We start from the raw sequence: 20,720 nt of genomic DNA on the forward strand, positions 1-20,720 counted from the left end.
CAATCCTGGATCATTTGGAGGTCAGAACCGGTGTTTCTTTCAGTGAGTCCTTCCTCCCTGCGCTGTGTTGTGAGTCCCTGCGGCTTGAAGCTATTCTGGGACCAAAGTCCTGGGAATGGTTCTTTTCCCGTCCCGTATAGCAGGCAGCACAAGTCCATTGCTGGTGCCGCCCGTTGGTTACGACTCCTGGCTTTATATGCTGCTTTGACCCAGGATCTGTGTGTGAGCCAGAAGACTTGAAATCCTCTGTCCGGCGGATTCTGCTGGGGGAACTTGAAGTGCCCACCAGCCTAGGGCTCCGCACCCTGTTCTCCCCTCGGTGAACGTGTTCTCCTGCGTCTCACTTGTTTCCCAGTGGTTACTGTTTTGTCTCAGTGTGTGTGTCGCCTTGCTCCACCGATCAGTCACTCCACCCACGGATTGCTGAATTAGTGGGTGGGAGGCCCCAGATGTTCTGGTGACAATCCTAAATGACCCTACCCTAACCCAGTCCTGGTGAGTCGGCAACTAGCTTATGTGTGTTGATGGATTGTGGTGGTTTACCGGCAATGACCTCCTCCTTACCCGAGATGAATATTTCACCTCTGGTGACGTGCAGTACCCTGTGGCGACTAGAGCCTCAGGGGTGCCACAAGTACATAAATGTCATGAAATAATATGCGAGAGCGTGACCAGCATTAGTACGTAAGCGTCCAGAAATAATATGCAAGAGTGCGACCAGCATTAGTACATAAGTGTCCAGAAATAATATGTGAGAGTGCAACTGTAGTGGGTGGGCAGACCCCTACAAAGGAAACCTAGTTAACCGGAAATGTTAATGTTGTTTTAATAAAAGTGTTTTACTGATATTGTATTGTGTTAGGGCACCCCCTAGTGGCCGGGTGGGACGGCTGTCGCCACAGGGAACGAGGAGGAGCCGGCAGAAACCAGGGGAAGATAAAAAGTGTGTGTGTGGTGGAAAGTGGCAGTTGGGTCCGGGAGGAGCAAGTGAACAACAAGGGGGCAGAGTGTAGGAGCTGAATTGATAGGGGACGCCGGAGAAGACAGGAGGAGACGAAACCTCAGCGAGTGAAGCAGCCGGTGTGGGTCCGGTCTGTGGGTAGCTGTTAGTGGGAGCCCGGCGAAGTGGAGTAACCGGTCACATCCCCACCGGAGGGTGCGTCAGGGCAGGTTGTCCCCCAGCTCAAGCAAGTGTACCCGGTATCCATAACTGCACTGTTTGTTTTCTGGAGAAGAAGTGTGAAAATAAAACATGTCGTTTATTTGCATTGAACCCTGCCTGAAGCGTGTTTATGCGCCGGATGATTGTTGCACCACCACACTCTGCCCCACCGAGTCATCTCCCGACCTGGAAGTAGTGATGGAGTCAGGGGAGAGTCTTGAACTTACAAAGGCCACGACTACAAGGCCGGAGACCCCTCTGGCTCATCACTTCATGTGGCGTAGTCGGCAGGATGCGAATTCCCTGCCAGGGACCCAAGAAGCCGGAGATCAAGTGGTGCCTAGGGCACAGAATCCGGATTATGAGAGAAGATTTCCAGTCCCATGGTGGGAAGAAAAAGAAGTGCCTGCAGCGTTGGACCGGGCACAAGATGGCGGCAAGATGGCCGTCGTCTGGAAAGATGAAGAAAGCGCGCAAAAAGTTGGCGCCAAAAGAAGAGCCTGGGGCTGGCCGGTGCCGAAAAAGAAGTTCGGAGTACTCCGCCCAAAGAGGGGAGGGGCCAGTCCCAGGGCGCAAAGAAAGACATATGAAGTGGGCGGTGTGTTGAAGAAAAAGAAGAACCGCCGCGGAGGGGTCAAGATTATGTGTGAGACTGGGGGTGGAGTCTGCTCAAGAGCGGGAAAAATAGGCCCGCCTCCACCTTCTCCAGCTTCTCCACTGACCCCACCGCCATTACTAGAGACGCCGCAAGTTCATGAGATGGAGACCTCCGGATCACAGCAGGAAATAGTGACCGCTATGGCCCTCACTAACCTGGGCCGAGGGCGTCCCAAACATGCTGCAGCTACAGAAGTGTCCTCTCTCGATATCCCGGCCGCGTCAGGAGGATCAGAACGTCCGGCTAAGGTGACCTGGCTGACCACCTGGGACGCTGCGACCGGAGGCACTACCACCGAAGTACGGGCGACCTACGCCACCCAGTTACCATTGGGGAATCGGCCTCTGGGGATCTCCTATCCCGTCCTGGAGACACCCCTGCCCGTCGCCGCGGCCGCAGCACCATCCGTCCCTGTGCAGGCTCCGGCAGAAGAAACCGCCCGGAAGCTGGAACAAGACCACTGGGGTTTTTTCTGGGACCCCGTACAACCGTCTTCCATACCTCACCCAAGGGCTCCGTCCCCGGTACCAGACCCCGTCCAGGAGCGGCTCATAGCTGAGACCGTCGCCCGGGAGATGATGGCCGGTCCCCGCGGCGAAGAGCTGGCGCTACAGTTCACCACTGGTATAGTGGTGAAGTTTAACCAGCAGGAAGGCTACGGCTTTATCCGGGAAGAGACAACCGGAGACGACTACTTTTACAACAGGGTACATCTGGATGTGGAAGGTTTGCCGCAGCGCCTGCACACACTCTATCCGGGCGAAAAAGTCGAGTTCCTACCGGAGGCGGGAAGCCGCGGCCTCTTCGCGGTCGGCGTGACCAGAATGCCGACCCCACGAGAAGCCGCTCAATGGCAGCAGGAGCTGGAGTGGGAGGAACATCAAAGCCGGCGGCGGGCCCAGTCAAAACCGGTGCTGGCTGAAGCCGCTCACCCCCGACGTACCTTAGCGGTGGCTCCGGAGATGATGCCCGGACTGGCTCCTGGCCCGGAAAGGGAGACCCCGGCGGTGCTGGCGGTCAACCAGAGCATAACCAACCACCCGGTGATTGTTCTGGACGTGCCTCAGCCACCCCGGGGAGCGACCCCATCACCCCCGCCGGGGAATGAAGAGATCACCACATCCGAGGCCGCCGTTGCTCCTGAACCTTTTCGAAGGTTACGTCGACAGCCCGGGCAGCCCCTGTCCGACTACATCCAGGCACAGAGGGCCGAATGGAGGCGGGCCTGGCCTCCGGCGTAAAGCGCCCTGATCGGCTCGTATGAAGACCGGTGTTGTTGTTTGACCGGCAGAAGTTGTGTTAAGACCGGAGGGAGTCTGCGGCTGGACTGAGCCAGGGGCTCCTCCGCGTTGCCGAAAGGAAGAAGTTTTGTTTGAATGTTGTGGTCCTCTTGTTTAAACGACCAAGACCGGGAGTGCCACGTTGGCCTCCGGGCGCACCAAAGACCGGGAGCGCTGCCAAGCCTCCGGGCACTTCAAAGACCGGGAGCGCTGCCAAGCCTCCGGGCGCTGGACTGGGGTCTTTTATTTGAGTACCCTATTATGGACAGGTGCACAGTTTACTGTAACATGTTTGTCTAGTTTTATAACCGTGATTTTTAGAAAGCGCCTTGCCGGGAGGCTCGGGTTTTAAGAGGGGAGGTGTGTAGTGGGTGGGCAGACCCCTACAAAGGAAACCTAGTCAACCGGAAATGTTAATGTTGTTTTAATAAAAGTGTTTTACTGATATTGTATTGTGTTAGGGCACCCCCTAGTGGCCGGGTGGGACGGCTGTCGCCACAGGGAACGAGGAGGAGCCGGCAGAAACCAGGGGAAGATAAAAAGTGTGTGTGTGGTGGAAAGTGGCAGTTGGGTCCGGGAGGAGCAAGTGAACAACAAGGGGGCAGAGTGTGGGAGCTGAATTGATAGGGGACGCCGGAGAAGACAGGAGGAGACGAAACCTCAGCGAGTGAAGCAGCCGGTGTGGGTCCGGTCTGTGGGTAGCTGTTAGCGGGAGCCCGGCGAAGTGGAGTAACCGGTTACATCCCCACCGGAGGGTGCGTCAGGGCAGGTTGTCCCCCAGCTCAAGCAAGTGTACCCGGTATCCATAACTGCACTGTTTGTTTTCTGGAGAAGAAGTGTGAAAATAAAACATGTCGTTTATTTGCATTGAACCCTGCCTGAAGCGTGTTTATGCGCCGGATGATTGTTGCACCACCACACTCTGCCCCACCGAGTCATCTCCCGACCTGGAAGTAGTGATGGAGTCAGGGGAGAGTCTTGAACTTACAAAGGCCACGACTACAAGGCCGGAGACCCCTCTGGCTCATCACTTCACAACCACCACTAGTAAGTTAATGTCCAGAAACAATATGCAGCAAACAGAAGGTTACCAGTGTACTTTTAGGGCTGTCAAAGTCCAGCACAAGTGCAGCACACAGCCCGCACAGATTCAGTCCTGCATTAAGTACACTGAACACTAAACAGAGAATGTAAGTTTTTACAGACCAAGGAAGTCCAGAAGTAATAGAACTCTCCTAGAAGTCTTGAAGGGAGGGAGCCACAGCCAGGACAATACACCGTAGACTGCAGGCAGCTGAACAGTAATGAGGCAGAGCACAGAGCTAACAAGCATCATCAAGAAGTCCAGGAGCAAGCCAGGAATCACTCAGAAGCCAACAGCACAAAATACTCAGGCAAGGAATAAATCAAAGACTGGGACTTATAAACAGGGCTGACAGGAAGTTCAAGGGCAATACGAGGCAATGGACTCCATCTTGGATGAGGGCAAGAAGACAAAACATGTTTTGTGGAAAACCCCGAAACCTTAAAGCCTGCTTTACACGTTATGATTAAGCATACGATATCGTATGCGATCGTAACCGCCCCCATCGTATGTGCTGCACATTCAATTTGTTAAACAAGTCACACAAACTATTATTTGCCGTCACACGTACTTACCCTTCCATACAACCTCGATGTGGGCGGTGAACATCCCCTTCCTGGAGTGGGAGGGACGTTCGGCGTCACATCGGCGTCACACGGCAGCCGGCCAATAGAAGCGGAGGGGCGGAGATGAGCGGGATGTAAACATCCCGCCTACCTCCTTCCTTCTGCATTGCCGGTGGGAGCCGCGGGAAGCAGGTAAGATCTGTTCATCGTTCCCGGGGTGTCACACACTGCGATGTGTGCTACCTCGGGAATATTGAACAACCTCACGTTCAATTTTTAGCAATTGAACGACGTGCATGCGATGAACGTTTTAACGTTCAATCGCAATCGCACGTAGCTGTCACACGCTACAATATAACTTACGATGCCGGATGTGCGTCACTTACGACGTGACCCCGCCGACACATCATATATTGCAGCGTGTAAAGCCCGCTTTACACTGTGTTTCTGTGCCTCCTTTTAAAATTTCATGCCACAACCATTGGTTCTTGATTCCACCGCTGGTCTTCAACATGGTCATAAGTAGAGATGAGCGAACTGGTCGCGGTTCGGCTCGCGGTCGGCTCGCCGAACGGGGGTCCCGTTCGAGTTCGGTTCGTCGAACGTTCGACGAACCGAACTAGAACCAATAGGCTATAATGGGAGGCAATCACAAACACATAAAAATGCATGATAAATGTACACAAACAGTTAATAAACATTGCCATAACACTTACCGGTCCCCGCGATCCCTTCTGCACTCTGTCTCCTGCCGCTATTCCATCCGATGATCGCTGAATCCTCCCGTGACCGGCACTGCCAGCAGAGATGCAGGACCTGTCGTGACGTCAAAATAGCCATGTGACCAGTCACGTGGCTATTATCTCATTGGCTACAGACTGGTCACATGACTATGACACGTCATGTAGGACCTGCGAGTGCATCTCTCCGGTACACGGTGCACATATGTGTATCGCCGTGTACCGGCGACATGCTCTAGCACACGGTCGACTCCCCGTTCCGTTAGGGACCGGCTGACACAGCCGGTCATTAACGGAGATCACCGTTGCCATAGCAACGCAGTTAGCGGTGACATCACCGCTAACCGCGGCTCCGGGAGCACCGTTGCTATGGTAACGCGTCTGTCAGCGTTACCGCTGTTACCGCTAGCAGCACTGATCACTCACGGAATGAAGGCTGCACGCTGCTTCCCGATTGTAGTGAGGATTGTACTGAGGATGAGGTTCCCCAGCCCCAAGTGATGGGCTGGTGCACCTCATCCTCACTACAATCGTCACTACTACTACACTAGTGAGGATTGTACTGAGGATGAGGTTCCCCAGCCCCAAGTGATGGGCTGGTGAACCTTATCCTCACTACAATCGTCACTACTACTACACTAGAAAGAAAGAAGACAGAAGAGCAGGATCGTGGAGGGCTGACAGGGGGTAATAAAGATGGAGTCTCTAATGTGTCTGTGTATTTATTTCTATTAAAGTATTTTTTCTCTGTGTGGTGTCTTTTTTTTAACCCTTTATTGGAGATTCTTAATGGTCGGGTCAAACGTGCCTGACATTAAGAATCTCTGGCTTAATACTGGCTAGTAAAACAAAGCCAGTATTAACTCATGATTACCCAACAAGCCACCCGGCTCCAGGGCTGTTGGAAGAGTTGGATACAGCGCCAGATGATGGCGCTTCTATGAGAGCGCCATTTTCTGGGACGGCTGCGGACTGAAATCCGCAGCAGAGGCGCCCAGAAACCTCGAGCTAACCTGTGCTGCGGATTCCAATCCCCAGCTGCCTAGTTGTACCCGGCTGGACACAAAAATTGGGCGAAGCCCACGTCATTTGTTTTTTAATTATTTCATGAAATAAGTGAAATAATTAAAAAAAAATGGGCTTCCCTATATTTTTGGTTCCCAGCCGGGTACAAATAGGCAACTGGGGGTTGGAGGCAGCCCGTGGCTGCCTGCTGTACCTGGCTAGCATACAAAAATATGGCGAAGCCCACGTCATTTTTTTGGTGGGCAAAAAACTTCTGCATACAGTCCTGGATGGAGTATGCTGAGCCTTGTAGTTCTGCAGCTGCTGTCTGCTCTTCTCCATACAGACAGACAGCAGCTGCAGAACTACAAGGCTCAGCATACTCCATCCAGGACTGTATGCAGAAGTTTTTTGCCCCCTGAAAAAATTATGTGGGCTTCGCCATATTTTTGTATGCTAGCCAGGTACAGCAGGCAGGTACGGCTGCCCCCAACCCCCAGTTGCCTATTTGTACCCGGCTGGGAACCAAAAATAAAGGGAAGCCCTTTTTTTATTATTTCATGAATTTCATGAAATAATTAGAAAACAAATGACGTAAGCTTCGCCCCATTTTTGTGTCCAGCCAGGTACAACTAGGCAGCTGGGGATTGGAATCCGCAGCACAGGTTGGCCTGAGCTTTCTGGGCCCCACAGCTGCGAATTGCAGTCTTCAGCCGCCTCAGAAAATGGCACTTTCATAGAAGCGCCATCTTCTGGCGCTGTATCCAACTCTTCCAGCACCTGCCTGCTATACCTGGCTAGCATACAAAAATATGGCGAAGCTCACGTCCTTTTTTTGTAGTTTTTTGGCAAAAAAAATAAAAAATGCTTCCCTGGATTTTCCATTGCCAGTGAAGGTAACACCAAGCAGTGGGGGTTAGCAGCCTGTAGCTGCTTGGATTACCCTTAGCTAGCAATACAAAAAATGCAGCGGGAGCCCATATATATTTTTTTTAATTATTTATTTAAATAACTAAAAATAAAATGGGCTTCCCTGTATTTTGATTGCTGGACATCACAGTGCTGTAAAAATAAATCTTTAAAAAAATGACGTAGCGCTCCGCGGTATTTTTGATTCTCAGCAGATAAAGCAGACAGCTATGGGTTGCCACCCCCATCTGCCTGCCGTTACCTTGGTTTGCAATCAAAATACAGGGAAGCCCATTAATTTTTTCTATTTAAAAAATAGTTAAAAAAAAAAATGACGTTGGGTCCCCCCATTTTTGATAGCCAGCTAGGGTAAAGCAGACGGCTGTAGCCTGAAAACCACAGCTGGCAGCTTTACCGTGGTTGGGGATCCAATGTGGAGGTCCCCTCAGGCTCTTTTTTATAATTATTTTATAAATATTAATAATTACACAATAAAAGTATGGTCCCCCCCAAATTGGATCACCAGCCAAGGTAAAGCGGACAGCTGTGGTCTGGTATTCTCAGGGTGGGAAGGTCCATAGTTATTGGGCCTTCACAGCCTAAAAATAGCAGGCCGCAGGCACCCCAGACGTGGCGCATCCACTAGATGCGCCAATCCTGGCGCTTCACCCCAGCTCATCCCGTGCCCTGGTGCAGTGGCAAACGGGGTAATAAATCGGGTTGATACTAGCTGTAAAGTCACCTGAGATCAAGCCCAGCAGTTTGTGATGTCATGGCGTCTATTAGATACCCAACATCATAAACTGTCAGTACTAACAAAAAAAAAATCGACAAAAGAAATTTATTTGAAAAAACAGTCCCCAAAACATTTCCTTTTTCACCAATTTATTGTAAGAAAAAAAATAAAGGGGTCCCACGACGACTCTGGACCGTCTAGAATATGGGGGGGGAGACACTCAGGGAACGTATCCCCCATTTTCTAGGAGTGCGGACCCTTCATGTGAGGAGTGTGGGTGCAATGAATCTGCACTCACTCTCCCCGGGTCCACAGCAGCAGAGTCCATGTCGTAATGGTTGCTACCAAAGCTGCAATGCCCTGCTCATGAGGTAAGGGCATGCCTAATCAGGAGAACTACTGTAGAGGAAGCTCTGCTCACTGGTATATAGGTGCTCAGAGGTAATAATAGATAAAATTAGTGAGTAACCTCGGCACTCTAAATCTCCCAGACTAAGTCAGTAAGTCACAACGGATAGTAATGCAAAATCACTCTTTATTGGTCCGTATTAAGAAAAAAAATTTTTCATAAGCATATATGTTTTTGTCCAAAACAAGTTACAAATGACGTTTCGGCCTGAGCCTTCGTCAGATTGGACTTATCTGCTTGTAATCATGAAAAATGACAATAATCTGTATCACATAAGAGTGAGAGAACAATAACATATACTCGAACAATGTAGAGGTACAATTGGGATGCAGCAAAAAAATTGCAACACAGCAAGAAATGAAACACATGATACAAATGTCATAATACAGTACAAGGACAATATAGTAATGACAAATATGGGGTCAGAGTAGGCTTAGACAGCTCTGGTACGAAAGAGATGTCAATCATAAAGTAACATGTGCAGTAGGTGTAGATCTACAGTATGCATGGCAGAGCTAATGGGTATACTGACCATAGAAAAAGAACGGAGAAAAAGTGGAGAAAAAGTGGAGAAAAAATGGATAAAAAGTGAAGAAAAAGTGGAGAAAAAAATGGAGAAAAAGTGGAGAAAAAGTAGAGTAAAAATGGAGAAAAAGTGGAGTAAAAATGGAGAAAAAAATGGAGAAAAAGTGGAGAAAAAGTGGAGTAAAAATGGAGAAAAAGTGGAGAAAAAAATGGAGAAAAAGTGGAGAAAAAGTAGAGTAAAAATGGAGAAAAAGTGGAGAAAAAGTGGAGAAAAAGTGGAGAAAAAGTGGAGTAAAAATGGAGAAAAAGTGGAGAAAAAGTGGAGAAAAAGTGGAGAAAAGATGGAGAAAAAGTGGAGAAAAGATGGAGAAAAAGTGGAGAAAAAGTGGAGAAAAAGTGGAGAAAAAGTAAAGAAAAAGTGGAGAAAAAGTGGAGAAAAAGTGGAGAAAAAGTGGAGAAAAAAATGGAGAAAAAGTGGAGAAAAAGTGGAGTAAAAATGGAGAAAAAGTGGAGAAAAAGTGGAGAAAAAATGGAGAAAAAGTGGAGAAAAAGTGGAGAAAAAGTGGAGAAAAAAATGGAGAAAAAGTGGAGAAAAAGTGGAGAAAAAAAATGGAGAAAAAGTGGAGAAAAAGTGGAGAAAAGATGGAGAAAAAGTGGAGAAAAAGTGGAGAAAAAGTGGAGAAAAAGTAAAGAAAAAGTGGAGAAAAAGTGGAGAAAAAGTGGAGAAAAAGTGGAGAAAAAGTGGAGAAAAAAATGGAGAAAAAGTGGAGAAAAAGTGGAGAAAAAGTGGAGAAAAAGTGAAGCACCCTTTGGTGCCTTTCATGTGGCACTAAGGGGTGCTTAGCTTTGTATTTAGCCAAAAAAATGAAAAAAAAAATGACGTAGGGTTCCCCCTAGTTTTGTAGCCAGCTAGGGTAAAGCAGACGGCTGCAGCCTGCAGACCACAGCTGGCAAGCTCACCTTGGCTGGTAATCCAAAACTGAGGGCACCCCACGCTGTTATTTTAAATTAAATAAATAATTAAAAAAAAAAACACGTAGGGTCCCCCAAAATTGGATCACCAGCCAAGGTAAAGCAGACAGCTGGGGCCTGATATTCTCAGACTAGGGAGGTCCATGGTTATTGGACTCTCCCCAGCCTAAAAATAGCAGGCCGCAGCCGCCCCAGAAGTGGCGCATCCATTAGATGCGCCAATCCTGGTGCTTCGCCCCAGCTCATCCTGCGCCCTGGTGCGGTGGCAAACGGGGTAATATATGGGGTTAATACCAGATGTGTAATGTCACCTGGCATCAAGCCCTGGGGTTGGTGAGGTCAGGCGTCTATCAGATACCCGACATCACCAACCCAGTCAGTAATAAAAAAAATAGACGACAAACACATTTTTATTTGAAAAAACACTCCCCAAAACATTCCCTCTTTAACCAATTTATTAGAATGAAAAACAAATCCAGGTCTGCTGTAATCCAAGAGGTTGCCATGACGATCCACACTGTCCCAGTCAATGAAGAGCAGGATGTTCCCCATTGGCTGGGAGAGCAATGCAGTGACCTGAGCTAACATCAATGGGTCAGCCCAGGTCACTGCAGGGCATGACAAGTGCTGCTGTCAGCGAGGTACATTACCTGCGCTGATCTCCAGCACACTGACAGCCCCTGTCACTGAGTTCAATGACCGGCGTCTTCACACCGAGTATCGCGAGAGGCCCGTGACGTCACCGCTAGTCAGTCTCGGGTCGGAAGCGAGAGGTGATGTGACAGCGGCGGCCATGGAGGACAGTGACAGCGCTGAGGTCGGGATGGCGGGACTTCATCACCGCAGGTAAGCCGAGCGGGACCATGTGTGTGTGTGTGTGTGTGTGTGTGTGTGTACATGTGTACATGCCGCGTGCAGGAGGGGGCGGAGTGAGCTGAGCGGGGAAGTGTGGGCTTCCTGCACGTAACTAGGATAAACATCGGGTTACTAACCAAAGCGCTTTGGTTGGATACCCGATGTTTATCTTGGTTACCAGCTTGTGGCAGGCTGCCAGCGATGGCTCCTGCACACTGTAGCTGTAAAAAGCCCTGCTTTTTGCTGCTAGTACCGTTCTCGAACGTATCTAGAACTATCGAGCTTTTGCAAAAAAGCTCGAGTTCTAGTTCGATCTAGAACAGCCCCAAAATCACTCGAGCCTAGAACTGGAGAACCACGAACCGCGAACCGCGCTCAACTCTAGTCATAAGCAGATCAAGATCCCAACTCAATGAAGATGTAAAATAAGAATTTCAAAAAGGACATAGACACACAGGAAGTAAACATAGGGGTGGAGAAGCAGAAGATGACCCTACCCCCTGTCACGCCCCAATGCACAGAAATATTATTAGAAAAAAACTTCAAAACGCTGATTAAACAAAAAACACACATCTGATTTCGTCACCAAAGGTACCAATTTAATCAGTATAACAGCCCCATTATTGCCATGCCTTTAATATGTATTGGTAAATCCAAATGACAGGTTATCTTTAAATAAAAATTATGAGGCAAGTGGCAAGGCAACTAGCTGCGCCTATTAAGCTTATTCAGCTTTTTGGCTTTATTGGGTGCTGACACCAACCCTAATAATTTTAATTATTATATTACTTCACATCCATTTTATCTTGAAACAATAGAATGCCAAGATATCAATGTCAGATGACAAATTCTTCTGTATTTAAACTGAGGACATCAATAAATTAATTCTTGCTTACCAGATGCTAAGAATGTGAAATCAATGTGGGAGTAAGAATTATTAGTTGTGATTGATCGGAATGAAAACTATTATAGTCACATCTCATACGGTATATGTGCCAAGATGCAAATTTATAAAGAATCTACTTAAGGTGATCTGAAAAACATATTGACACCTCTGCCAAGTGCACACATTCTGAAAACACTTAAAGTATCTACAAATATATTGAAAAAAAAAAACAAGTTACAAGATTACTTAAGCGGGCTTTATACGCAATGACATTGCTAACAAGATGTCGTTGGGAACCAGAATGCTACCTCAATTTAAATCTTATAAAAACACCATTTATTGAAATTCATTTAAAATTCAAAAAAGTTCCACCTGTGAAAAAAATGACACACAGAACACATATACCCTGACCATGGAACAGCTCCAAGATATCTGCCCACAGGGACAAAAACAATTATTCCATATACTGATATCAATAATAATCCTGCCAGGGAAAAAGATCTAAATGACCCTCACTCTCTCTCTCCTCTACCTGCCAATGGAGGTGCGACATAAAGTCACAAATCACCCTAAAGGTAATGAGGTGCCCCCATTCCTCGGCGGCTTTCCCTTCTAAAGATGTCCCTACTCTCCCTCAAGTTATAATATAGGCTAGGGATAATAACTTTTATTACCAGGAAAGATGGAAAAATGAACTTATCTGAGAGATGAGTCAAAATTTAGTAGTCCCTCAGCAGACCGTTTTTTTCATAGTATACAGGCGTCCGGGCTTTCCATGGTCCTCAACCCAATAACATAAATACACATAGTCTCAGTCTCAACGCGTTTCTCCCCATAAGATTAGTCAGGGTTCATCAGGAGACAAAATGAAAAATAACTGGCCCAATCGCCTGATAGCTGTTAAGGGGGCTACTCATTTAGCAGCACACACCTCTCCATATGGATATGTATAATGGACCATTATACATATCCATATGGAGAGGTGTGTGCTGCTAAATGAGTAGCCCCCTTAACAGCTATCAGGCGATTGGGCCAGTTATTTTTCATTTTGTCTCCTGATGAACCCTGACTAATCTTATGGGGAGAAACGCGTTGAGACTGAGACTATGTGTAATCTGCAGAAAGTGTAAGGAAATTGAAAATATGTTAAAAAAAAAATGACCACAGTGTTGATAGTAAGCCACATTCTCTAAACAATTCTCATGAGATGTTCGGTTCCAGATTCATTAGGTGTCAGGCCGGTATTGGGTTCTGTTGACACTGAAGAGCCTGAGAGGCAAACTGATGTTTCCTAGTTGTACAGCAAGAGCTGGGTGTCGGCTGTTTCATGTGAACTGTTCCTTAGTCCTGCAGAAGTCAATTCCTGCTGACCTGGGGAACTCTGCTAGGAGCTCAGGTTGCTAATTACCAATAACAGCTGTCTCCTTCCTATGGAAGATTCTGGATCCTGCTACTCAGTGCTGATTATTAGTGATGAGCGAGCATGCTTGTCACTACTCGGTACTCGCACGAGTATCACTGTACTCGGGCTGCTCGGCGGGGAACGAGTAATCTCGCGATACTCGTGCTTTACTCGTGGTCTTCATTTCTGCATGTTGGCGCTCTTTTGAGAGCCAGCCCTCATGCAGGGATTGGCTGGCAGACCACTGCAATGCCACAGCCCTGTTAGTTGTGGAATTGCAGTGATTGGCCGGCCTGCACAGCGTCACCGAGCCTTTATATAGGCCGGCGCGCTGTGCTCTGCTCACAGCTATTCTGACAGTGAGTGTAGGGAGAGTGTCGCTGATTCAGGGAAAGCTTTGCGGCCCTTTATAGCTTTTTCAGTTGCAGGGCTGCAAACAGTGTGACCAAAAGTCCTTCTCAGGACTATTCTAGTTGTATACAGGCAGGCAGGGTATAGCCAGGTCGGCGTACAGTAGCAGAGTCCTTCTCAGGACTATTGTTGCTATATACAGGCAGGGTATAGCCAGGTCTGAATACAGGCTAGTGACCAAAAGAGTCCTTGTCAGGACTATTGTAGCAGTATACAGGCAGGCAGGCAGGCAGGGTAGTGGTGACCGTATACCAGCCTTCATATCTGGGGCTGGTGTACACAGTGTAAAACAGTCCAGATAGTGTCTGACTTGTCTGTACTGTAATTGTCGCTCCCCAAAAAAACCTGTTAGGTTATTATTGCGTCCGTGCTTGGTTTTTAAAACCGCACGTGTGTGCCTGTTGGTGGCAGCGTACAGGTGCACTGGTGTGCGTTTACCAAACTATTATATAACGCACAAGTGTAGTGTATAATACACGTCAGTCAGCAGTGGCTGATAGTGTCAGAGTTCTTAATTTTTGCTCCTAAAACCTGTGTTAGGTTATTATTGCGTCCGTGCTTGGTTTTTAAAACCGCACGTGTGTGCCTGTTGGTGGCAGCGTACAGGTGCACTGGTGTGCGTTTACCAAACTATTATATAACGCACAAGTGTAGTGTATAATACACGTCAGTCAGCAGTGGCTGATAGTGTCAGAGTTCTTAATTTTTGCTCCTAAAACCTGTGTTAGGTTATTATTGCGTCCGTGCTTGGTTTTTAAAACCGCACGTGTGTGCCTGTTGGTGGCAGCGTACAGGTGCACTGGTGTGCGTTTACCAAACTATTATATAACGCACAAGTGTAGTGTATAATACACGTCAGTCAGCAGTGGCTGATAGTGTCAGAGTTCTTAATTTTTGCTCCTAAAACCTGTGTTAGGTTATTATTGCGTCCGTGCTTGGTTTTTAAAACCGCACGTGTGTGCCTGTTGGTGGCAGCGTACAGGTGCACTGGTGTGCGTTTACCAAACTATTATATAACGCACAAGTGTAGTGTATAATACACGTCAGTCAGCAGTGGCTGATAGTGTCAGAGTTCTTAATTTTTGCTCCTAAAACCTGTGTTAGGTTATTATTGCGTCCGTGCTTGCATTTAAAAACCGCACGTGTGTGCCTGTCGGTGGCAGCGTACAGGTGCACTTGTGTGCAATTTCCAGAAACTTTGATATAACGCACAAGTAGTGAATATACACGTCAGCAGTGCACAGCATTGCAAAATGCGCAAGGGCATTGGCAAGGAACAAGGAAGTGGACGTGATGGTGGTGCAGGCAGAGGCCGAGGTCGTGGGCAAGCTCTAATTTCGCCACAACAAAGGGCCACATCTAGTCGCTCGCACGTCCTGTCCCAAATTCTTGGGGACCGCAGCAGTACACCGCTCTTGAACCAAGACCAGTGTCAACAGGTTGTTAGTTGGATAGCGGATAATGCTTCCAGTCAGATTGGCACCACCACAAACACTCTGTCTTCCACACGGTCAAGTGTCAGTAGCCGTGATACTGCACCGCACATTTCTGAACCTGATCCTCCTTCCTACCACCAGGCTGAGTACACGTCCTCCTCGGACATTAATGATCCCACACTTGGACACTCGGAAGAGCTGTTCACGTTTCCATTCACACATTCTGGCCTCTCGCCAGCTCATATTGAAGTGGGTCATGAGGAGATCGTCTGTACAGATGGCCAAATATTTGAGCAGCCACGTTCTCACGAAGTTGGCAACGTGTCTCAACAAGTGGTGGACGATGATGAGACACAATTGTCAGCAAGTCAGGAGGAGGAGCAGGGTGCGGAAGAGGAAGACGACGTGGTGGATGATCCAGTAACTGACCCAACCTGGCAGGAGGATATGCAGAGCGAGGACAGCAGTGCACAGGGGGAGGGAGGCGTAGCATCACAACAGGCAGTAAGAAGCAGGGTGGTGGCCCCAGGCAGAAGTCAGGCAACCGTTCCCCGGAACAACACGACGACACAAGGTGCCTGTACAAATGTTAGGTCTTCACGAGTCTGGCAGTTTTTTAAGTTGGATCCAGATGATTCAAAAAAGGCCATTTGCAACACCTGCCGTGCCAGCATCAGCAGGGGTACCAAAACTAGCAGCCTGACCACCACCAGCATGATCAGGCACATGTCAGCCAAGCACCCGACTTTGTGGGAAGTACAACAGAGTCGAGGAGCAGTGCTTGCTGATGTGACTGCTATGTCTTCGCTGGTTGTGCATGCGAGCCAATCCTCTGTCCATGCTGCCTGCGAACAAGCCTCCTCCACTCCTGCACCTGCAGTTGCCTACGCAGAAAGAACACCATCATCAAGCACGTCCTTGTCCCAGCGCAGCGTTCAGTTATCCATTCAGCAAACCTTTGAACGCAGGCGCAAATACACTGCCAACACCCCACATGCCACAGTTCTAAATGCTAACATTTCGCGACTGCTTGCGCTGGAAATGTTGCCTTTTAGGCTGGTGGAGACAGAAGCATTCCGTGACCTGATGGCGGCAGCTGTCCCACGTTACTCGGTCCCCAGCCGCCACTATTTCTCCCGGTGTGCCGTCCCCGCGTTGCATAACCACGTGTCACAAAACATCACACGTGCCCTGAACAACGCTGTTTCACCCAAGGTCCACCTAACCACAGACACGTGGACAAGTGCTTGTGGGCAAGGCCGCTACATCTCGTTGACGGCACACTGGGTTAATATTGTGGAAGCTGGGACCCAGTCTGAGCGAGGGACGCAACACGTCCTTCCCACACCAAGGTTTGCAGGCCCTACCTCAGTCAGTGTTTCACCCACACTCTACAGCTCCGGAATGTCATGCTCTTCAGCCTCCTCCTCCTCCTGCGCATCCTCATCCACTGTGCCCTCCACACCAGTCACAAGCTGGAAGCACTGCAGCACTGCCTCGGCGAAGCGGCAACAGGCTGTGCTGAAGCTAATCTGCATAGGTGACAAACCCCACAATGCAGAAGAGCTGTGGACAGCTCTGAAACAGCAGGCAGATCACTGGCTCACACCTCTGAACCTAAAGCCAGGAAAGGTCGTTTGTGACAATGGCCGGAACCTGGTGGCGGCTTTGAGGCGAGGCCAGCTGACACATGTTCCATGCGTGGCCCATGTGCTCAACCTCGTGGTTCAGCGGTTTATAAAGTCATACCCAGAGCTGTCTGATCTGCTGGTAAAAGTTCGCCGCCTGTCTGCACATTTTCGAAAGTCACCTACTGCTTCAGCCGGCCTTGCCGGCTTTCAGCGCCGTTTGCATCTTCCGGCTCACAGACTGGTGTGTGATGTCCCCACGCGTTGGAATTCAACTCTGCACATGTTGGTCAGGATATGTGAGCAGAAGAGGGCAGTTGTTGAGTACCTGCATCACCTAAGCCGTCGGGAAATGGGTCAAACTCCACACATAACACCTGAGGAGTGGAGATGGATGTCAGACCTATGTACCATCCTCCAAAACTTTGAGGACTCCACCAAGATGGTGAGTGGTGATGACGCCATTATTAGCGTCACCATACCGCTACTCTGCCTTCTAAAACGGTCCCTGCTGAAAAACAAACATGATGCATTGCAGGCGGAGCGCGATGAGTTGCAGCAAGAAACAGTAGTGGGTGTGGGTGATAACACACAGCCCAGCCTCGTCTCATCACAACGTGCAGTGGAGGACTATGACGAGGAGGAGGATGAAGACATGGAGCAACTCTCCGGCCAAATTGAGGATATGACATGCACACCAGTCATATCCTCGATTCAGCGTGGCTGGCCAGAGGACAGGGTAGATGAGGAGGAGGAGGAGGAGGAGGAGGAGGAGGAGGAGGACAGCATGTTCAGTCATCTTGTTGGTCAGGCTACTGAAGTCCTGGCTGTTAAGAGTCTGGCGCACATGGCTGACTTTATGGTAAGCTGCCTGTCTCGTGACCCTCGCGTTAAGAACATCTTGGCCGACAATCATTACTGGTTGGTAACACTGTTAGACCCACGCTACAAGGAGAACTTTTTGTCTCTTATTCCCGTGGAGGAGAGGTCAACCAAAATGCAGCAGTTTCGGAAGGCCATACTCACGGAAGTAGGCAAAGCATTCCCCTCACAAAACGCTAGCGGCATAGGTCAGGAATCAGTGGACAACCGAGGCGTACAGCCGAGAGAGGCACAAGTCCAATCCGCCAGAGGTAGGGGAACAGTCTTTAAGATGTGGGACAGTTTTCTCAGCCCCTCACGTACCACAGCCCCTGAGGTGCGGGGTAGTGCCACAAGAAATCCTAAGTTTGCCCAGATGCTGAAGGAGTACCTTGCAGATCGAACAACTGTACTCCGACATTCCTCTGTGCCTTACAATTATTGGGTATCCAAGCTGGACACGTGGCATGAATTGGCTCTCTACGCCTTGGAAGTCCTGGCCTGCCCTGCTGCTAGCGTTTTGTCAGAGCGTGTTTTTAGTGCCGCAGGTGGAATCATTACAGATAAACGCACCCGCCTGTCAACTGAAAATGCTGACAGGCTGACTCTGATAAAGATGAACAAGGGTTGGATTGGGCCAGACTTCACCACACCACCAGCAAATGAGAGCGGAGTTTAAAGTTTGCCATGTACCTCCACTCACCCATGGGTACACTTCTCGACTTTGGATAATCGCTGGACTGCTCCTCCTTCTCCTCATGCGCCATCATGATGACCGTTACAATAGTTAGGTCTTTGTTTCAGGTATACCCCCAGTGGTAAATTTTTTCGCCCATTCTTTGCAGAATGGACATTACAACGACAGGAGACCCGCTCCTTTGCAATGGGAACAATGTTTTGAGGCCCTCATGCACGTCTCTACCCAGGGACAACGTGGAGCCTCCCAATTTTTGGCTGCCCTGCCTAAGGGCTATACTGAAATACACCCACTTCCTTACAATGGGCACTTCAGGTTTACAGGCCATCATGCACGTCTCTATCCAGGGACAATGTGGAGCCTCCCAATTTTTGGCTGCCCTGGCAAAGGGCTATACTAAAATAGACCCACTTCCTTACAATGGGCACTTCAGGTTTACAGGCCATCATGCACGTCTCTATCCAGGGACAATGTGGAGCCTCCCAATTTTTGGCTGCCCTGGCAAAGGGCTATACTGAAATAGACCCACTTCCTTAAAATGGACACTTAATGTTTTGAGGCCATCATGCACGTCTCTACCCAGGGACAATGTGGAGCCTCCCAATTTTTGGCTGCCCTGGCAAAGGGCTATACTGAAATACACCCACTTCCTTACAATGGGCACTTCAGGTTTACAGGCCATCATGCACGTCTCTATCCAGGGACAATGTGGAGCCTCCCAATTTTTGGCTGCCCTGGCAAAGGGCTATACTGAAATAGACCCACTTCCTTAAAATGGACACTTAATGTTTTGAGGCCATCATGCACGTCTCTACCCAGGGACAATGTGGAGCCTCCCAATTTTTGGCTGCCCTGGCAAAGGGCTATACTGAAATACACCCACTTCCTTACAATGGGCACTTCAGGTTTACAGGCCATCATGCACGTCTCTATCCAGGGACAATGTGGAGCCTCCCAATTTTTGGCTGCCCTGGCAAAGGGCTATACTGAAATAGACCCACTTCCTTACAATGGGCACTTCAGGTTTACAGGCCATCATGCACGTCTCTATCCAGGGACAATGTGGAGCCTCCCAATTTTTGGCTGCCCTGGCAAAGGGCTATACTGAAATAGACCCACTTCCTTACAATGGGCACTTCAGGTTTACAGGCCATCATGCACGTCTCTATCCAGGGACAATGTGGAGCCTCCCAATTTTTGGCTGCCCTGGCAAAGGGCTATACTGAAATAGACCCACTTCCTTACAATGGGCACTTCAGGTTTACAGGCCATCATGCACGTCTCTATCCAGGGACAATGTGGAGCCTCCCAATTTTTGGCTGCCCTGGCAAAGGGCTATACTGAAATAGACCCACTTCCTTACAATGGGCACTTCAGGTTTACAGGCCATCATGCACGTCTCTATCCAGGGACAATGTGGAGCCTCCCAATTTTTGGCTGCCCTGGCAAAGGGCTATACTGAAATAGACCCACTTCCTTACAATGGGCACTTCAGGTTTACAGGCCATCATGCACGTCTCTATCCAGGGACAATGTGGAGCCTCCCAATTTTTGGCTGCCCTGGCAAAGGGCTATACTGAAATAGACCCACTTCCTTACAATGGGCACTTCAGGTTTACAGGCCATCATGCACGTCTCTATCCAGGGACAATGTGGAGCCTCCCAATTTTTGGCTGCCCTGGCAAAGGGCTATACTGAAATAGACCCACTTCCTTACAATGGGCACTTCAGGTTTACAGGCCATCATGCACGTCTCTATCCAGGGACAATGTGGAGCCTCCCAATTTTTGGCTGCCCTGGCAAAGGGCTATACTGAAATAGACCCACTTCCTTACAATGGGCACTTCAGGTTTACAGGCCATCATGCACGTCTCTATCCAGGGACAATGTGGAGCCTCCCAATTTTTGGCTGCCCTGGCAAAGGGCTATACTAAAATAGACCCACTTCCTTACAATGGGCACTTCAGGTTTACAGGCCATCATGCACGTCTCTATCCAGGGACATTGGTGAACCTCACAATTTTGGACTGCCCTGGCAAAGGAAAATACTACAAAGACTCACTTCCTCAAAATGGGCACATTAGACTCAAGAGGCCTTCATGTACGTCTCTTCTCAGGGACATCGGAGTGCCACACAATGTTTTCACGTAAAATCTTTCATGTATTAATCTCAAAAAGTAACATACACCAGCTCTATCTCACTATTGGGTATGTGCCCTTAACATTTCTGCCATGAAAAATCATTTTGGGGTCATTTTGGAAGGTTTTCTGGTGAGTCCGTAAAAATGGCGTAAAACGCGGACAAAATTGTTCACAGCTGTGACTTTTGAGTGATAAATGCTTCAAGGGGTCTTCCCCATGCTGTTGCCATGTCATTTGAGCACTCTTCTGAGACTTTTGTGCCATTTTTAGGGTTTCTCCATGCTGCCGGGAGGTCATTTCACAAAAATACTCGGGTCTCCCATAGGATAACATTGGGCTCGTTGCTCGGGCCGAGT

This window comes from Anomaloglossus baeobatrachus, chromosome 3 (genome assembly GCF_048569485.1).
Source record: "Anomaloglossus baeobatrachus isolate aAnoBae1 chromosome 3, aAnoBae1.hap1, whole genome shotgun sequence".
Classification (NCBI taxonomy): Eukaryota; Metazoa; Chordata; class Amphibia; order Anura; family Aromobatidae; genus Anomaloglossus; species Anomaloglossus baeobatrachus.